Here is a 22,047-nt window from a genome sequence, read left to right as displayed (position 1 = left end):
GGTGGGGTAAAGACAGTCTATTCAATAAATAGTGCTGGGAAACCTGGACAGACACATGCAAAAATATAGAGCTGGGCCACCTCCTTACATAATACACAAAAATAAATTCAAAATGGCTTAAAGTCTTAAGTGTATGATCTGAAACCATAAAATTCCTAGAAGAAAATATAGGAAGAAACTTCACAGACATTACCTGGAGTAAGATTTTTACTGATATATCCCCTCGCGTGAGGGAAGAGAAAAAATAAACATGTGGGATTACATCAAACTAAAAAGTTTTTTCACAGCAAAGGAAACCATCAATAAAACAAAAAGAGATCCTACTGAATGGGAAAAGATATTTGCCAATGACATATCTGATAAGGAGTTAATATCACAAATTTATAAAAAACTCACTCAACTCCAAAAAAACAAACAACCCAATTAAAAGATGGGCAGAGGACATGAAGAGACACTTTTCTAAAAAGGACATACAGATGGCAAACAGACATATGAAAAAATGCTCAACCCCACTAACCATCTGAGAAATGCAAATAAAAACCACAATGAGATATCACCTCACCCCAGTCAAAGTGGCTATCATCAATAAATCAACAAACAACAAGTTCTGGTGCAGATGTGGAGAAAAGGGAACCCTTGTGCACTGTTGGTGGGATCGCAGATTGGTGCAGCCACTATGGAAAACAGTATGGAGGTATCTCAAAAATCTGAAAATGGAACTGCCTTGTAATCCAGCAATTCCACTCCTAGGTATCTATCCAGAGAAATCCAAAAGTCTAATTCAAAAAAAATGTATGCACTCCTATGTTTATTGCAGCACTATACACAATATCCAAGACATGGAAACTACCGAAATGCCCATCGGTAGATGACTGGATTAAGAAATTGTGGTACATTTATACAATGGAGTATTATGCAGCCATAAAGAAGAAAGAAATCTTACCATTTGCAACAACATGGATGGACCTAGAGAACATTATATTAAGTGAAATAAGTCAGACAGAGAAAGACAAATACCATATGATCTCACTTACATGTGGAATCTAAAGAAGAGAATAAGTGAATGAACTAATCAGAAACAGTTTCAGAAACATAGAGGAATAACTGAGGGTTGCTAGATGGGGGGTGGGGGGTATAAGGGGGAAGGTGAGGGGATTAGAAAGCAGTCAGTAACCACAAGATTGCCACGGGGTTACGAAAGTTAATTTTGGGAATGTAATCAATAATGTTGTAAAGATTTTGTAGAGTATCTGATGGACACTTGTCTCATTAGGGAGACCACATTAAGGATGATGTAGATACCTGATTACTGCACTGTACACCTGAAGCTGAAGCTGAACAATAATAAATGTCAACTACATGTTTACATATATATATAGATATATATGTATGTATGTATGTATGTATGTATGTATGTATGTATGTATGTATATACTTACAAGAAGCGTAGTACAGCATTAGGAATAGAGACAGTGGAAATGTATTGGCTCTGTGCAATGTCAAAGGGATAGTGGAAGGGGTAGGGGGAGTGATACAGTGTGAGGGATATAAATGATAAACTTCTAAGTATTACTTTGTTTTGTGCACCTGAAATTAATAAAAAAAAGAATATGTAGAACACAAACTTCTAGAGTAAGTAAAATGTATATTTTCAATTTTAGGCATGAGTTTAAGGGTGTTTAAATGTATCTAATTTCCTAAAGGCTATATTTTTATTTTTTACCTCTTAAAAAAATCATAAAAATATTTTATAAAAATATAAAAATAAGGAAGATGTTGTGAATAAAATTAGAGTAACCCCTAATTGCACCATTTGGAGATAACCACTGTTTTAAAAAGAATATGTATTCTGTGCAGATATATATTTTAATAAAATTTGAATTATATTATAAAAAAGAGAGAGAGAGTGAGAGAATTATGACCTGGTCTCAGCTAAGCCCTTAGGAAGTAAGGAGATGTATGGGCAATGCCTGGCTTGGAGTGGCACCTGGAAGAGCAGCAGACCCAGAACCACAGATTAACTAACCTCAGACAGGGAAGCAACCTGGGCAGCAGCATCATTCAAAGTCCTGCCCAACTTGCTCTGAAAGCAGATGTCCCAGTCTGACCCCAAGAGGTTAATCTGAGCTCCTGCTTCCCCAGAGGGAGAGAGAGCAGTCAGCACTGATTTATACAAACATGTAGACACCTCTTTTTATGCATGAGGCCTGCGATGTGAGTTTTGCATTTAAATGTTATGTCAAAGGGGTAAAGATGATAGCTTTTTCTCAAACTACTCAGGGTCTTTTTATTACAAACACTGTGTTAGGTTATTCATAGAAATAATGACAAAAGATACCATGTAAAAAAAGGCATTTACAGATCTCCACTCTTCCAGGAGAAGAACTTTGTCATCACCACTGTAGTTGTTCTACTCACACCCCTTTACTCTCACCTCACCATGCCAGCAGCCATTTCCTGGTGCACACACATGCAACTTTTGGCTTCAAGACCTTCTTAGGCCACACACACACACACACACACACACACACACACACACGCATACACACACACACAGGCAGACCAGAGTGCTGAGCAATTAATGCTCCAGGAGCAGGCCTCACTAATAAATGATGGGAGTTGGTGGATAAATACCTCAAATTCCTTGCTCTTTAGTGAAACATCCTTAAGGAATGTTCTACCCACTCTCTCAGAGGTCCCAATCAGGACTAAACCCAAGCTGACCACACAGTCGCCTGTTCACTGTCACGCCTTTGTTGTTGGATCCCTCCTCTCTCCTTGTTCCTTCTCCCACTCTCCTGCTGACGCTTTCCAGCATCACTTTTCCAAATCAATGACTGCATGAAAATCCTTCTCTCAAACTCTGCCTCTTAGGAACCCAAACTTGGACAGCCTTAAATTGTCAGTTTATTACAATTCCAAATGCAATGTTTTATCTGTTTTAAACACAATGTGGTACATAATCAAACAAAACTATTATATAAAGAAAACAGAGTAAAGGAAAAATGAAAGTAGGTAGTTCATTGAAGTCCAAGATAACATCAGTTCCCAAAAATTAGGCGCAAATGCAATTGATGAATGGACCACAAACTTGGAGCCAAGCTTTAAAGGCAGACAAATGCTGTTATAAGATTCCTGGTAGTCACAAAATTTAAAATAAAAAATAAACTTTGCACCTCAAAAGAAAAACATTTTTTTCTGTCAGAAACTCCTACAAGGACTTTGTCTTATCACACCCCGTAAAAGGGTGCCTGTGTAAACAGTACATAGGTTTTTCACCAACACACACTGGGACAGCAGTCCTCAACAAATCCAGATCAAATGCAACTCAGGGCACATGGGTGTCCACTGCCTAAAGCAAGGAAGTCTTACTGTGTGACTGATGATGGCCCAGGTGGGGGTAGATTTTAGGTGATCAAGAATGGTGGTTTTCAAACTGGTTCCATTTGTCCACTTGGGAAGCCCATGGTGTGTCTGATGTTCAGAACCTTATTTTCCAACAGCTCTTCCTAAGTCTGTTTTTACGTCAGGTTTCGTATAATCCATTTGAAGAAAAAATTGTGCCAGTTTAAAAAGGTGTTGAAATGATAAATGTGCAGATGGCCTCCTCATCCTTCTCACCCTCACTTTGGATTACATAGGCAGAACAGTTTTCTGGAAGGCACCTGGAGAAACCACCTCAGAACATAGAGAATGAGCTCTGGTCATTCCTCTGGGGCATGTTGGCCACTGGTCTTAAACCAGAACCTCCTCTCAGGGGATCAGCCCCCTCCAACACCCAGGCATTGCTATTTTCAACACACAGTAAGATTCCTGGGTCCTTCTTTAGAATCATCCAGAAATACACTTTGAAGATGATTCCTTCTGAGAAGTTTGCAATACTCCCAAGGACTCTGGGGACAAGCTTTATGAGAAGCCACAAGGCCAACAGAACCCACCCTCACATGATGTGACTGTACTGCTCGGTCATGGCCCAGATGGGAACCTCTCCAGGTACACGTGTCCCCTGGATTTCTGAGCTTCTTTCCCCTATAACCACACATCCGTTCTCATCTCCCACCCACCTCGTCTCTAAGCCTTCTGGAAGCTTTTTTTCTAAGACAAACATCTATTATCTATAGCCCTTCACTGAGTGCACCCTCTTGCACTAGCTGTAACCTGGCTTTCCCTTGCAGGTGAACTTTCCCTAGAGCCCTCTTGAGGGTTGTCTGCTGTGTCCCCAGGTGCCTTATTTACCTCAGAGTCAGGAGGTGAGAACAGCCACCTCTTTATCCACAGTATCAAATCCAGGTCCTGACTCTTACTCCTTTGCCCCAAAACTTCTCCTTCCAGACCCACTACCTCCAACTGAAGACCCTGTGAGTGCTTCACCTGTATGTGCTCAGCCAACTGTGGCAGTTTCAATACAGCTTGAAAACTTCCTGCTTCTTTCCCAAGAAGGTACATTTGTCACTGGAGCACCTTAACCACACTCAGGGCAGGTGATGACAGTAGAAAACCCACAGCCAATGACAAATGAGGTTGGGGGCTTCTTGCCCCTCAGTGAGCCAGTTCTGAGGCTTGAGCCCCAGTTTCCTCAGAGCAGCCGATTCATTAGTAGACCTTTCACTGACTTTCCTCTTCTCGCCCTGCTCCCTTCCTATGTCCCTGGGATCATCCCCAAACAAGCCACTTTTACAAAGTTTCTTGTCTCAGGCTCTGCTTCTATGGAAACCCCAAATAAAGCATAGCTCCCCACCATTTGCCCAGCCCTACACTGTTACTACTGCTGCTCACTCATGCTCCCTCATAAAGAACTTTGTTCCAAACCCTCTGTCCTTCCTTTTGCCCACTGCTGGCCTCTGCTTGGTGACACTGCATCTCTGAAACCACAAGTCCTACCTCTCACCCTCAGGCCAGCTACCACTAGTAACCTCCCTCACCGTCCCACTGTGGCAAAACTTTCTTCACACTTGATCTTGTCATCCTTAGATCTGCTGAAATTTAATTCATACTTACACTCTCAACAGAACCCCTTTCCCTCACCATTTTCTCACTTGGTTATATCCGCTTCCCTTTTATTCCTCCGTATTGAGATTTCAACTCCCTCCATCCAGCAGGCCCTTCTTCCCCAGTCCCATGTATACCAGTCTTCCCTTTCAACTCCACTCCTGCCTCTCTTCCATTGTGAGTGCTGAGTGAAATCCCAACTGCTAATCAATCCAACGTTCCACCATCTGGACTCAAACTGAGGCTGTCAAGCTCTGCTGACAGACCAGCTAGCAGGCTAGAACCATGATTAATTTACAGCATCCAACCTCAATCCGGCCCTCCATACTGCCCAGAGATCCCTTTATCTTTCTCTAGTTGATTCGCTTCCTTTAATAGTTGGCTAGTTCAGAAGTTCTCTTTTCTGCTCAATCCTAAGACACTACCATTCTCCTCCCCCACTCAACAGATAAAAATCTATTCATAGAAAAAATCTTTCAGATGCAAACCTATCAATTTCCTATTCCAACCCAACTTACAAGCATGTCTTGAACATCTTGGACATTTCATAGATATTTGTTGAGCACCTATTGAGAAATGGGTAATGAGCGAGTCACTGCATCTCTCAGAGCTCCATCTCCAGGCCAGCTCTCCCTCCTGACTGCACAGCACTGCCTGCTGGACAGTTCCTCCCAGATGGCCCACAGGGAACTCCAACTCAGCAGACACAGAGTGAACTGATTATCTTTCCACCCAAACTTGTCTCCATCAACCCCATGGCCAACAACAGAAACTCAGGGGTTGTCTTTGGCTTCACTCTCACTCACTTTCCAAAGCCACCCACCCAACATCAAGTCCTGATGATTTTACTTCCTAAAGGTCTTGAATCCATTTCCGTCTCCATCATGTTCTAATTGGATTATTTCTTCAGTCTTCTGACTTGGTACCCTTCATTATGTTTCTCAGGGCACTTGGAATGATTTTTCTAAAACAGAAGAATCTGAAAACAGAAGGGCTAGCAGAGCAGTTTGGAATATCTTCTGACTCTCCTGGGTGGGGAGAGAGGTGTCCTGAAGCAGAAAAGAGGGAGAAGAAGAGAAGAATTCCCTTTCAATCACCGCATAGGGTAAGTGTCCCCAAGTTCTAATACAGAAAGCACAATTTTGCCTGGAAGACTTTCAAAGCAGTCTCTGCACATTGCATACAATCACCATAAAACCTTATGAGTAATTTGCTATTGAGTGTTCTGAAAGCATTCATTATATACTGAGAGATGAATCTATGGTGCAACAGAGGGAAAACCACATACATTTAGATTAAGGCAAACTTTAGTCCAAATCTTACTTGTGGACTTTATTCGCTAAGCCTGATTCCCTTGTTTAAAGAATGTGCTCCCTCACATCTGATGGGACAATGCAATACATGAGAAATACCTCTCTTAGAATGAGCCATTGACTCTAAATAATCAATACCATTGCCCTCTTTCCTCCCTCTGTGATGCTGTTAAAACAATGTAGATTACATTCATAATTTATTTGCCTGCTCTTCCATATGCTTTCTTATGGTTTTATTCATTCACAATATTCTTCAGTAAAACCAAAGGATACAAATTAAGCCATTCCCATTTTAAAGGGGTGTAAATATATGTGTACGGTATACACATACATGACCATAAGAATATACATCAGATTCCTTGATATTTTTGAAATTTGAAAGTGCCCTTCCAACACATATGCCTTCCCTCTACACACACATAAAAAATTTAATACATTCATATTTCAATATCACAAAAGAAATATGTCACCATATGGAACAAAGGATTGAAATAATTTCCTGTACCAGTGTGCCATGTTGTGGATGCACTGTCTGCAAAACAGTGGGTATGTGTCCTGTAGATAGACATCAAACCAAGTGGCAAATATATCCCAACTGGACTAACAGGAATGTCAATGGTATCCATAATTTCACAAGAGAGCCTGCATTTATGTGACATCCGAATTTTTCTCCCATTTTGCCACCTGGACAAGAAGGAGGCTGGTCCAAACTTGGGCATGGGGTATGGTGGGACTGACCCTATGATGGTTAATTTTATGTCTCAACTTGATTAGGCCATGGTAGCCAGTTTTCTTGGTCAAACATGAGTCTAGATGTTGTGAAAGTGTTTTGTGGATAGGATTAGCATTTAAATCAGTAGACTTTGAGTAAAGCAGATTAACCACCATAATGTGAATGAGCCTCATCTAACCTGTTGGTGATCTTAAAGAGAGAAGACTGAGGTCCCCCCAGAAAAGGAAGGAATCCTGTCTCTATTCAGACTCAAGCGTGCCAGCCTTCTCGGCAAACTTCAGACTCCCTATCCTCTACAATTGTGTGAGGCAATCTTTAAAATAAATCCCTCTCCTCTCTCTCAATTTATTTATAGATATGATGTAAATAGATACATATATTATAGATAATACGCCATGAATATCTTAATATGTATATATATGTAGATAGATAGATAGATAGATAGATAGATAGATAGATAGATAGATAGATAGATAGATAGAGAGAGATTTGGTGCTTGCTTTGAGAGAGATTTGCATATATATTGTACATATATATGTATAATATACATATCCATCCTAAATAATAGAGAACCTCAAGCTTCAAATTGGGTACTAAAGGTGAACTTGAAATGCACAAGAATGAAAGTTAGAGAGGCCCAAAACATTACCAGGGTGGAGCTAACAGAAAAAGTGAGAAAGATAAGTCATATCCAAGGAAATAACACCAGGGACACCAGGCCACTTTTTCCCTCCATGGAAATATTTGTCTTATTTGGACAAACTGAATCAATAGATAAAAAAAAACAGAATAGTGGCCCTGCAATTGAATCAGTTAAGTAAGAATGTTCAAAATGAGATCATTAATCTTCTCCACCCTTTCTTTCAGATTCCCCCTTGACTCCTAAAGACGCCTGGTCTTATACTGGGAGACACGGAGAGGTTTGGTGTTTGCACTGAGTAGCATGTGTGTCCTGCTGAAGTGCAGTAAGGAGGAGCTGGAGGGAGCAGGGTGGAGGAGACAAGATTGAAGGAAGGATCTGGAACAAGAGATCAGGGTCATTTTGTGGAAGGTCTGGAATGCCAGCGCAGAAAGTAATGGGGACTCACTGAAGGTGTGGGAGCAAGGGAGTAGTGGAAACCAAGATGTGCATCACACTCAGAATCAGTTCATGTCAGGGAGAGCCCTGAAGTGGGGAGACTAATTAGAAACCAGCTGCATTTATACTGGGGCAATCAAGACCTGAACCAGATTTGTGATGATGGGAATGAAAAAAAAAAAAAATGTGTGACAGGAGACCTGGAAAAGGTGGGATCACTAGGAAGCTAACTGGATATGAAGGGAATGAGAAGGAAGAGAAGAAATGAAGAAAGGTGACTGGAGATACCCAGCCTGTGGGGAAGCAGCTTCTCACAATGGGGAGAATGGTTGGAGGCACTGGTAAGGGGAGGATGTGAAGGAAAAATACATCTAGATTCTGCCTTCAGCTCTCATCCTGGACTGTTCCTAAAATCATCACCATGATTCCTAGAGAACTGAGTCACACTGAAGGAGATGGGGAGAAACTCTAAAGGTGAGGCTCAGGTTTTTTGAGTTTACATCTATGTTTTGATCCTCCAGCCTGACATATCTTTAACACCAAGATAGTTGGCAGACTGGCTTGGAATAATAGGGAAGAGAATCTCTAGTTCTAGGTGCCTGTCCCCCAGAACACACACACACACACACCCATACACACACACACGTTATGCAACCACCCCAGTTTCTACACATCCTGTCAGTGTATGCTCAAAGGCATCCTTCAGTGTCCTCAGCAGCATGAGGCAGTTCTCTTGTGATTAAAACAAATTATTTCTCCAGTTTACCAATGGAGCCTGTGTGATTTGGTATAGTATTCCATTAATTTTCAATAATGTCTTAGAGTCCCCAAGTAGGGTCATGATCTTAGGGGAAGCTGCTGTTTATTAGAGGATGTGCATATTTCCAGTATCTCCAGCAATTTGAAAGCCTCCTTCCAAACTTATTTCCACTTTTTTATCCTTGTCTCCAGGGATATATTAACGACGGACCAGCTGTAATAAAGTTAAGTAACAGGGTACCCCTGGCTCCGCCTTGGTGCTTCTACCTTTATTTTCTCCCCAGACTAACTTACCACTTTCTTGTCATTTAGTTTGATCTAAGTGTATTTTTGTATGCTATTTCCTCTTTTGTAGGTGAATTTATAGTTATTTATAAATCCAACAAATATACATTTTACATTTCTTTCTTTGACTAAGATACAGGCACATGTTTAGGAAATTTTAACAATACAAATATCATGCAGTGAATAAATGAATTTCTCTCCCAGACTAGTAGGCTTCCACCCATACTACTCTCCACCCCAGACAGGACTATATACCATATTCAAATTGTGTGGACTTGATTCTTATCAGTTGGAAGAATTCCAGTGGAATTTCTGGGACAAGGAAATCCATGCATTTTAAATTTTGAAAAATATTGCCCAATTGTTTTCCAAAAAAGCTTGTACTAGTTCAAGCTCCAATTAGCAGTGTATGAGAGTGCTTTCTTCCCACAACTTCACCAGCACTGTGTGTTATCATAGATTACCCTCAATGTATTTTCAAAGTTTTGATCTCTGCCCAATTGATAAGTGAAAATCTTTTTAAGTCATTTGTATTTTTCTTTTTGTCCATATCCTTTGGAAACATTTTTTTCTTATTGACTTATAAGAGTTTTTTGTATATGAAAGAAATTACTTTAGAAACATAGTATATCATTGTTATGCTATATCATCAAAGCCTTTTTTGAAATGAGATGAATAAATATATACATGCATAGATAGATGAAATAACTAGATAATGACCACTTAAAACACATATTTGGGAAAGCAAGGGCTAGTCTTTGAGTCCTAGCAACAAATTTTAGTTTTCTCATGCTTCTGTCCCCTTCCTTACTCCTCCCTTTGAAGCCATAAAGTTTGGTATTATGATCCCTCCTGGACAAGTCAGAGCATCTTATTCATAAATGGAAATGGGGTTAATAAACTCTCCATAGGAGGAGCCTACTTTTTTCAGCTGTCTGGCATCGTACATTTCTGAGCATTTGTCAAATATCCTGGGTAACGTTGCATTTCTATAAATCAGACTCTAAGTATACAGATTTCATATTAATCCAAACGGCATGTTTCCAGGTAATCTGCAATCAGTTTGTGCTACTCCAGCATGGCCAGCCTCAGTGTGCTAGCAGGAGAAAGGAAGAAAGTTTTTGAATGTGGCCATGCAAGTGCCAAACTCACATCTGCCTGCAATTCCAGCTCCAGTAATATCCAAGTGTTGGTGTGGTCATGGCCAATTCACTTGAAAGCCAATACGTTTCCAACCTCACATTAGTAGAAAAATAATATTTCTAGTTCTTCCCCAGCTTCAGTTTGGAGGGGTTTTGTTGTTGTTTTTCAAAAAAGAGCAGCTCTTGCACTGATTTGTCTTATAGACCACAGCTTTCCTGAGGCTGGTCCTCCCCATGGTGGTTAGCATTTGCGTGAGTCTTCATGCCTCCTTGGTTCTTCTAAAAATCTAAATCATCCTTGATGCTTTAAAATAAAGCTATATCTTCAGAACTAAAAAGGGCATTCTTGTGATTTTTATGGTGCTTTTAACCATTTGCCAATAAGCTATGTTTGTTTAAAACAGTATGAAAACATCTATAACTTGGAATACTTGAGCCAATTTTGGATAACTATTGATACTATTAAACTCCACATGCAAATCAATTTAGGTAGATTGAGTTTTAGAGACTTATTTCTGCAGTATAAAAGCTGAGTGTTTCTGAAAACATTATTCGATAATGCCAAATAACCATGTTGCCTGAACTTCCCTTTCTAACAATTCAATTTACTTTATATTATTCCTTTATATACTGATTTATACACACCTTGCTCAAGAAAAAATTTAAGATTGGCATTGTAGACTAGCCATAACCAGGAATAAAGGTTCTTGCCAGTGCGTCACTGAACGAGGGTTTCTGATCACTTTTTTTGTTGTTTTGTTTTGTTTTTAGTTTTAGGTGCACAAGACAAAGCAATACTTAGATGTTCATCATTTATATACCTCACACTGTGTGAACACCCCTCCCCCCATTCACTATCCCTGTGACATCGCACAGAGCCATTACATTTCCACGGTGTCTATTCCTAATGCTGTACTCCGCTTCCTGTAACCATATACATATATACATATATACATATATAAAATTATAGTTGTCATTCATTATTGTTCAGTTTCAGGTGTACAGTGCAGAGATCAGGCATCTACATCATCCCTGAGGTGGTCTCCCAAATGGGACACGTGTCCATCGGATACCCTACAAAATCTTTACATTATTGATTACGTTCCCCAAATTAATTTTCAAAACCCCATGGCCATCTTGTGGTTACCGACTATTTTCTAAACCCCTCACCTTCCCCCTTATCCCCAACCCCCGCCCATCTAGCAACCCTCAGTTTTTCCTGTATGTCTCCAAAACTATTTCTGATTAGTTCATTCACTTATTCTTTTCTTTAGATTCCGCATATAAGTGAGATCATATGGTATTTGTCTTTCTCTGTCTGACTTATTTCACTTAACATAATGTTCTCTAGGTCCATCCATGTTGTTGCAAATGGTAAGATTTCTTTCTTCTTTATGGCTGCGTAATATTCCACTGTATAAATGTACCACAGTTTCTTAATCCAGTCATCTACCGATGGGCATTTTGGTTGTTTCCATGTCTTGGCTATTGTGTATAGTGCTACAATAAACATAGGAGTGCATAAAGATTTTTGAATTGGAGTTTTGGATTTCTCCGGATAGATACCTAGGAGTGGGATTGCTGGATCATAAGGTAGTTCCATTTTCAGATTTTTGAGATACCTCCATACTGTTTTCCATAGTGGCTGCACCAATCTGCATTCCCACCAACAGTGCACAAGCGTTCCCTTTTCTCCACATCCATGCCAGCACTTATTTGTTGATTTATTGATGACAGCCATTTTGACTGGGGTGAGGTCGTATCTCATTGTGGTTTGTATTTGCATTTCTCTGATGGCTTGTGAGGTTGAGCATTTCTTTATATGTCTGTTTGACATCTGTATGTCCTTTTTAGAAAAATGTCTCTTCGTGTCCTCTGCCCATTTTTTAATTTTTCTCTTACTTCCCTTGCACGAGGGCATATATCAGTAAAAATCTTACTCCGGGTAATGTCTTTGAAGTTTCTTCCTATATTTTCTTCTAGGAATTTTATGGTTTCAGATCTTACATTTACGTCTTTAAGCCATCTTGAATTTATTTTTGTATATGCTGTAAGTAGGTGGTCCAGCTTCATTTTTTTGCATGTGTCTGTCCAGGTTTCCCAGCACCATTTATTGAAAAGACTGTCTTTACCCCACCGCAGATTCTTGCTTCCACTGTCATAGAATAAATGGCCATATAGGCATGGATTTATTTCTGGACTCTCTATTCTGTTCCATTGATCTATGTGTGTTTTTATGCCAGTATCATGCTGTTTTGATTACTGTAGCCCTTGTAGTATAATTTGATGTCAGATATTGTTATACCTCCCACTTTGTTCTTATTTCTCAAGATTGCTGAGGCTATCCAGCGTCTTTTATGGTCCCATATAAATTTTAGGATTATATGTTCTATTTCTGTGAATAATGTCGTTGGTAGGTTGATAGGAATTGCATTGAATATGTATATTGCCTTAGGCAGTATGGACATTTTAACTATATTAATTCTTCCTATCCATGAACATGGTATGTGTTTCTATCTATTTGTATCTTCTTTCATTTCTTTCTTCAGCATCTTATAATTTTCTGAGTCCCAATCTTTTACTTCTTTGGTTAAATTTATTCCCAGGTATTTTATGGTCTTTGGAGCAATTGTAAAGGGGATTGCTTTTTTAATTTCTCCTTCTGATGTTTTATTATTGGTATATACAAATGCAACTGATTTCTGAATACTAATTTCGTATCCTGCTACTTTACTAAATTCATCTATCAGCTCTAATAGTTTCTTGGTGGAGTCTTTAGGATTTTCTATATATAGTATCATATCATCTGCATACAATAACAATTTCACTTCCTCCTTACTGATTTGGATGCCTTTTATTTCTTTTTCTTGTCTGATTGCTGTGGTTAGAACTTCCAGCACTATGTTGAATAGAAGTGGAGAAAGTGGGCAACCTTGCCTTGTTCCTGATCTTAAGGGGAATGGTTTTAGCTTTTCCCCATTGAGTATGATGTTAGCTGTGGGTTTATCATATATGGCCTTTATTATGTTGAGATATGATCCCTCTATTCCCACTTTCTTAAGGGTTTTTATCATAAATGGCTGCTGGATTTTATCAAATGCTTTTTCTGCATCTATTGATATGATCATGTGATTTTTATTTTTCATTTTATTAATGTGGTGTATCACATTAATTCATTTGCGGATGTTGAACCACCCCTGCATACCAGGGATGGATCCCACTTGATCATGGTATATGATCTTTTTAATGTATTGCTGAATTCTGTTTGCTAATATTTTGTTGAGGATTTTTGCATCTATGTTCATTAGTGATATCGGCCTGTAGTTTTCTTTTTTTGTGGTGTCTTTGTCTTATTTTGGGATCAGGGTGATAGTGGCTTCATAAAAAGTGTTTGGGAATCCTCCCTCCTTCTGGATTTTTTGGAAGAGCTTGAGGAGAATAGGTGATAATTCTTTTTTGAACGTTTTGTAAAATTCACCTGTAAAGCCATCTGGTCCAGGGCTTTTGTTTGTTGGGAGATTGTTGATTACCAATTCAATTTCCCTGGTGGTAATCAGTCTATTCAGGTTTCTGTTTCATCTGGAGTTAGCCTTGGAAAATTGTATGCCTCTAGAAAATTGTCCATTTCTTCCAGATTGTCAAATTTGTTGGCATATAGGTGCTCATAGTAATTTCTTAAATTTTTTTGTATTTCTGTGGTATCCGTTGTCACTTCTCTTTCATTTCTGATTTTATTAATTTGGGTCCTCTCTCTCTTTTTTTTAATGAGTCCGGCTAAAGGTTTGTCGATTTTGTTTATCTTCTCTAAGAACCAACTCTTGGATTCATTGATCTTTTGTATTGTTTTTCTGGTTTCTATTTCATTTATTTCCGCTCTGATCTTTATTATCTCCTTCCTTGTACTCCCTTTGGGGTTCTATTCTATTTCCAGATCCCTTAAGTGTGAAGATAAACTGTTGATTAGTGATGTTTCTTGTTTCTTTAGGTAGGCCTGCAATGCTATGAATTTCCCTCTTAGGACTGCCTTCGTGGCATCCCATAGATTTCGGGTCGTCGTGTTTCCATTTGCGTTTCTCTCAAGATATCTTTTTATTTCTTCCTTGATCTCCTGCTTGACCCATTCATTATTTAGTAACATTTTATACAGCCTCCATGAATTTGTGTGTCTTCCAGTTTTTTTTTCCAGTAGTTCATTTCTAATTTCATAGCACTGTGGTCAGAGAAGACAATTGGTATGATTTCAATTTTCTTAAATTTATCAAGACTTGCTTTGTGGCCTAACATATGGTCTTTCTTGGAAAATGTCCCATGTGCGGTTGAGAAGAACGTGTATTCTGCAGCATTGGGGTGAAATGCTCTGAAAATATCGATTAAATCCAAGTCGTCCAATGTATCATTTAAGGCTGTTGTTTCCATATTGATTTTCTGTCTGGAAGACCTGTCCCTTGTTGTCAGACGTGTGTTGAAGTCCCCTACTATGATAGTGTTACTGTTGATCTCTGTCCTTATGTCAGTCAATATCTGTTTTATATATTTAGGTGCTCCTATGTTGGGTGCATAGATGTTTACTAGGGTTATGTCCTCTTGTCGGATCGATCCCTTTATTATTATATAGTGCCCATCTTTGTCTTTTAATATTTTCTTCATTTTAAAGTCTATTTTGTCAGAAATAAGTATTGCAACTCCAGCTTTTTCCTCATTTCCATTTGCATGAAATATCTTACTCCAACCCTTCACTTTCAGCCTGTGTGTGTCTTTTGATCTGAGGTGAGTCTCTTGTATACAGCATATACAAGGGTCTTGCTTTCTTATCCACTCAGCCACCCTATGTCTCTTGATTGGAGCATTTAATCCATTTACATTTAAAGTGATTATTGATAGGTACATAGTTATTGCCATTTTTAAATTTGTAGTTAGATTGTTTTCATCTTTCTTCTATTTACAGAAGTCCTTTTAGTATTTCTTGCAATGCTGGCTTGGTGGTAATAAATTCCTTTAGCTTATTCTTTTCTGGGAAGCTCTTTATCTCTCCATCAACTTTAAATGATAGCCTTGCTGGATAAAGCAATCTAGGTTGTAGGCCTTTGTTTTCCATCACTTTGAGTATCTCCTGCCACTCCCTCCTGGCCTTCAATGTTTCTGCAGAAAAGTCATTTGATAGTCTTATGGGAGTTCCCTTGTATGTAACCCTCTGTCTTTCTCTTGCTGCTTTTAGGATTCTCTCTTTGTCTTTAACCTTTGCCATTTTAACTATAATGTGTCTTGGTGTGGACCTGTTTGGGTTTATCCTGGTTGGAACTCTCTGCACTTCCTGGGCTTGTATGTTGGTTTCCTTCATCAGGTTAGGGAAGTTTTCAGACATTATTACTTCAAATATGTTCTCAATCCCTTGCTTCCTCTCTTCACCTTCTGGTATTCCTATGATGCACATGTTGTTGCACTTGATGTTATCCCATAGGTCTCTTAAACCATCTTCATTGTTTTTTATTCTTTTTTCTTTCTGTTGTTCTGTTTGGGTGATCTCTGCTAACTTGTCTTCTAAGTCACTGATTCGATCCTCTGCTTTATCTAACCTGCTGTTAATTCCTTCAAGTGAGTTCTTTATTTCGGTAATTGTGTTCTTTAGTTATAACTGGTTGTTCATTATGATTTCTACATCCTTCTTTATATCATTTCTAAGCTCCTTAAACATTCTTATCATCAGTGTTCTGAACTCTGTCTCTGATAGCTTGGTTACCTCTGGTTCATTTGATTCCATTTCTGGAGGTTTCTTCTGTTCTTTTATTTGGTACATGTTTCTTTGTTTCCCCATTCTGGCTGACTCTCTGTGTTTGCTTCGATGTATTAGGTAGATCCCCTAGAGTTCTTAGTTCTTGCTGGGTTATCTTATGTAGTATGTGTCCTTTGTATTTGACTTGCACTACTTCGTTCTTCTCCTCTGCGTGTGCTCCAAAGGTGACTCTTGTGTGGTGTATATTGTCTTGTTAAAGAAAATCTTTAATTGTTTTTCGCTTGTGAGTAGGTGGGGTTAACTCCTAGGCTGACTAGTTGTGAGACTTGGCTCTGCCTACCACAGGGTGTTCTGCTGCATGAGGGTTGACCGCTTAAATGTGGTTTGGCCTCTATGGGCTCTTGTGCCTGTAGAGCATTCCCTCTGTGTGTGTCACTTGTAGGTCAAACCCAGTAGTACTCTGGTTTGGTCTGGAGTTGGCCTCTGGGTATGTTGAATCTGTGACTCTTAAGCTGGGCCCTGGTAGGGCAATTTCAGAACAAAGCAAATCACCAAGCACAACAACTACAACAACAACAAAAAAATTAAATACATTCACATGTAAAAACCACCGACAACCCCCACTCAACACAGGCAAAGATATCAAAGACATAAAGACAAAACAAAACAAAACAAAAAGCAGCGCCAGTTTTGGCTTAAGCCCACCAAGTAATCTCCAGGTTGTCCTCTGCTGTACCAAACAGTCCCCTGCATATTGTACAGGCAGAGCCGGTCACCTGGTGCCCAGAGTGACGTTGGGACTACAGATATAGATGCGTGGGGCTGACAGGTCTGGATGGTAGTTTTTACAAGGCCAATGCAGTTTCTGCCCTTGCCTGCACATATGCACACTGAGGGTAGCACCACCAGCCCTGTGTCCAGTTCTCCTGAGTCTTAGGGCACTTATTCCGTGTGTGTGTGTGTGTGTGTGTGTGTGTGTGTGTGTGTGGCGGCCGGGAGATTTCTGAGCTGCTGAAAGCCCAGAGCTGTGTCTGCCGCTTACTGCTGATCCCTGGGAGTGCCTCCGCCTCTGCAGTTGTAATTGCCCCGCCCTAGGCAGGCCAGAAAGGGCGGGCCTGGGGATGGAGGGGTCTTCTCTCTCCCAGCCCAGCCAAGTCACACTCTTCCCGCAGGCCACAAAAGGTTGTGGCTGTGGGTGGAGGAGTCTCTTCTCTCCTAGCCCAGCAAAAATCGCACTCTTCCCAACCTCTTCCCTGGGTCAGAGCTGCCCTCCAGTCTTCCCAGAGCCTGAGCACTAAGGATCCTCTGTAATCTGACACTACTCCTCAGTTCAGGGGTCAGTTTAAGTCTCTGGATGGGCGGGGGTGGGATTGGAAGAGCAGGGGGAGCGGCCCAGGTATGGAGTTTTTGTCCTTTGTCCGGCTTAGGGCCCAACTGGAGGTATCAGCTGAGGTTATTGCCTCAAATGCTGGATATGCTGCCCCCTCAGCGGGAGAGATCAGCTGTGGGATGCAGGAAAAGAGCCCACCTCCAGGCTTTTGTGTTCTCTGTTCTTCCTGGGGTCCCCTGCATCTCTGCAGTTGCGGATTTCGGCCACGTTTCCACCGCTGCAGATGCTGGCTCGTTTCCACAGCCACCGATGTGGGCTGCGCCTCCACAGCTGGAGGTGTGGGCGGCGTCCCCACAGCCACAGGTGCAGACCGCGTTTCCACAGCCGCAGATGCGTGCCAGCGTCTCCACTCCGCTCCCTTCCTTCTTCCCTGCTCGCCCACTTTGCCCACCTGCAAGTAATCCTTGCACGAGTCCCTTAGCTATTCTGCGTGATGAGCACAGAGTCCTTTGATGGGTTATAAATGTCCCATTTCTGATAAGATCCAGAGGAGAACTCAAAAAGTGCGCCCCGCTGCTGCCATTCCTATGACGTCCGTGGTCAGCTTTTCTGAACCGATGGGATCAGTTACTCAGGGGTGAGAACGCAATGGATGGAGGGGAACATTCCTGATCACTTTTTAATTAATATAATAACCTACATTTTTTTTGTTTCTAGAACAATAAGAAATGTTTTAGTACATTAAAAATTAACAAATGTCAAACAGCATTTCATAGTCTCCAGACAGAGTTCAGCCAGCATGATAACTGGAAACATACTGTGTCATCTAGTACATCCTTAAGTGGATGCAAATAATCCCCTCTTCTGTCAGGTACAACATCTATATAGAATGTGGGTTAGAAAAGCAATGTGCCATACCCTTTATTTAGTTTTTTATTTGAACAAAAAGTGAAATTGCAGTTTTCACATAGGAAGTTTCTAAATTGCTTCAGACAGCTAGTAGACTGTGAAAGCAAAAGTACTTTTGCTTCTTTGTGATTCTGAAAAATCAGTTAAATCATTCATGGCAATGTTCTCAGTACTTTAAAAATCAAATACAGAGCCATCCATGAAATCATATATGAGGTGTGATCAAATAATAAAGTGAATATTTAAATACAAAAATTATTACGGTAAAAGACACATTGCCATTACTACCCATCAAAGTATTCCCCCTCACTTCAAACACATTTATCCCATTGTCCTTGCCATTTTCTAAAGCAGTTCTGGAAGTCATCTTTCATGGGTGTCTTACTTTGTCCTCCATGATGACAATGCTCCATGTCACCCATTGCTTCTGCTATGGCAATGTCTGTCAAATAAAAACATTATGGTGTTTCCTCATCCACCTTATTCACCCAATCAGGCACTGTGTGACTTTTGGCTCTTCTCCAAAGTCAAAATGACCATGGAAGGAAAATGTTTTGAATCAATTCAAGACCTGGAGGCAGCCAACACAGCGCAACTAAAGACACTTATGGAAGAGGACTTCCAGAACTTCTTCAGATAGTGGCAAGAATGATGGGATACCGTGTTTCCCCAAAAATAAGACCTAACCAGAAAATAAGCCCTAGTGTGATTTTTCAGGCTGACATCCTCTGAACATAAGCCCTAATGCATCTTTTGGAGCAAAAATTAATGTCTTATTTTCGGGGAAACACAGTAAGTATGTTCAAAGCATGGGGGAGTATTTTGAGGGAGATTAATGGCAACGTGTCTTTTACTGTAATAAATTTATTATATTTAAACATTCACTATAGTTTTTGTCCCACCTCATATATATATGAAATTCATAAATTAAATACAAAAATACAATTCATTCATGAAATCATAAGTATGTATATACGAACATATATAAAATATACATGTAATGTATATTTACTATTATATACCAATTATTATTGGCAACAGAACAGCAACATTTTTTCTTAACTAAGATTTAAAATTAAACTTCACCTGTCAGAAATTCAATAGCACATGTAATAAGTTCATAGAAAGCCACTGATTTTGGTTTGTTTTGAAACAAATTTATTAACATTAAGTTAAACGTGGAAGTGGATTTTTATGTTTAAGAAATATATATCTAGCATTGCTAATGTTCTAGGCATTAAGTCATTAGAATTTTAGAGTTGAAAGGGACTTTAGGAGTCATCTTGAACAGCCCTTTCCTGATGGTGAACCAGTTTATATTTGAAAATTCCATGTTTACAGAAAAGAATTTAATATTTGGCCCTTAAAACCCCACATTGAGAAAGATATGGGACTCTAGTTACTATAGCAGTGATCACCATATGGCACTTGTTTCCCACCTGCCGGTGTCTGAGGATCCCAGGAAACCCAAGCAAGACTGGCCCCAGAGCCACTCCCTCCTCCCTCTACCTCCACCCCTATCTTCTCTGCTTCGACCCTCTTTACTGCTGCCCATTTGAACCCTGGCTCATAGTGTTTCTTCATGCATCCCTTCAGTGTCTGATTCTGGCCATGTCTCTGTGACCGGCACTGTACAAGTTCTGGTGGATACACCCCTCCTGCCTGCTATTCCACCCTGCCATTTGTTCAAGCCTGAGCCTGGGGCTCTCCCTGGCTATCTCCTCCTCCCCCAACCACATAACCACCCCCCACACACACAAATTCAGTCTACAAATCTTGATACCTCCAAATATTCCCTGACTCCACCTTCCCTCATCTACACTGCAGCTGTCCCTGACTGGCCACCGCAGGCAGTCCTATGTCTGCGCTTCTTTTGAATGTCTGTCCTGGACTCTGTAATTTCAGTCCCACTTTCCTTCCACCTGTTCTCCCTCCTCAGCAGCCAGAGCCATCATTTTATAACAAAGATCATTATCTGACCCTTTTGCCTACACCCCTAGAAAACTTCCCTCCTGAAAATGGTGAATCCCAGTCCCTCACTGGGTCTACACAGTCTGGCCTCTCCACACCCACAACATCCCTATTCTAGCCCGGCAGTCTCCAGAAGACCATAAGCAACTCTGCTTGGAGAGCTCCCATCTCCACTGACTTCAGCAAGGCAATTAAAAGGAAAAGAAAATTGTTTCATGTTTCAATCTGCTTAGGCTGTTGTAACGAAGTACTCTAAGAGGTGAGTGGCTTTAAACAAAGGAAATTTATTTTTTCTCAGTTCTCAGTCTCCTGTATTAGTACTGGAAACATTTTGCAGACATTGACTGCTTGTTACAAGTCTGTAATGCATTTACCACCTGGGCTCTTATTGCATTTCTCCTCAGAGGACCTAGCCCCTGCATACAGCAAAGTCGCCTGCACCCTCCGTTCTATATCCATACCTCTCCAGGACAGCCATCCTGGGTTTTGTTTGTCTAAATCATATTCTACTTGCAGATGGATCTGTATGGTGCTTACAAGAATTTTTTTTTACATTTTGAATGTTAAATTCTGTTAATATTATCAGTGATAAATCCTTGGGTGTGGTTTAAAAAATAGACTGGAAGCTTTAAACAACAGAGATTTATTTTCTTTCTGGAGGATGGAAGTCCAAGAGCAGGTGCCAGGATGGTGGGTTCCTGGTGAAGACCTTCTTCCTCACTTGCATATGGCTGCCTTGTCCCTTTGTCCTCAGCTGGTACGGAGAGCTCTAGTATTTCTTCTTCTTATAAAGATATTAATCTCATCATGGGGACTCCACTCTTATAACTTCGTCTAAACTTAATTCTCTCCCAAGGGCTATCAAATTGGGGATTAGGGCTTCAACATGTGAAGGAATGGCACAATTCTGTCTGTAGTGCTGGGAAAGATAATAGAGCCAGAGATTTTTTTGCATATGGGAGACGTGAATAAAATCTGCATTAAACAGTTTCCACAATTTTATTGCTTCTTCCCCCAGCTTTGCTCCTCTTGAACTCCTGAGTGATCCTTTTCAAACCAAAGTCTGAGAATGTCAGCCTCTGCTTTCCATGCCACTCAAATTAAAAGCCAAAATTCTCACAAGGTCCTTATGTGATTGATTGGCCTACCTCCAGGCATTCTATTCTCCTCTCCCCTGCTCAGCTCCACCCCTGGCTCTTAGACTTGCCTCAGGTTCTTTGATTTTTCTGTTTCCTTTAACTGGGCCTTTGCATTGTCAGCTGTCTGCATGGCTCTCTGCAGCCCTTTCGTCCATCCTACTGAGTCTAGTCTCAATGGCATTTTATCTGCTGGCCATGACCTAAATAAAAACTCTTCTCTCCTAAATCTCTCCACTCTCCATCTACCCATCCTGCCTCATTTCTCTTCCTAACATTTCTTGTTCCTGACACAGTATTTATTTAGTCACTTGTTTGTTTGTTTGTTTGTTTGTTTATTCTCTGTTTCTTATGGCCAAGAGGGAAGCTCCATGAGGGAAGGATTTTATCAGTTTTGTTCACTGCTATGTCCCCAACACTGGAGCATGGCAGGCTCTCAAAATGAAAAACAGAGGAAAGGAAAACTACAAGTAGAAATTTGTCAGTCTTTTTTTCCATATTGCTGGCAGGAATTTTCAGTTATTGAGGACCTGTTATTATTATAAGGGACAGTTATTAGTATCTGATTTGAAGCAAACTCTCTGTGTCCTAGAAGTTCCTCAAATTGCTCAGAAGCACTAGAATCTACCTGAATTCTTTTTTGTGGTGGTCCCACTACCAGAATCCAAGTG

This window comes from Rhinolophus sinicus, linkage group LG13 (assembly GCF_036562045.2).
Source record: "Rhinolophus sinicus isolate RSC01 linkage group LG13, ASM3656204v1, whole genome shotgun sequence".
Taxonomy (NCBI): Eukaryota; Metazoa; Chordata; class Mammalia; order Chiroptera; family Rhinolophidae; genus Rhinolophus; species Rhinolophus sinicus.
Note: the sequence above shows the minus strand (reverse complement) of the source record.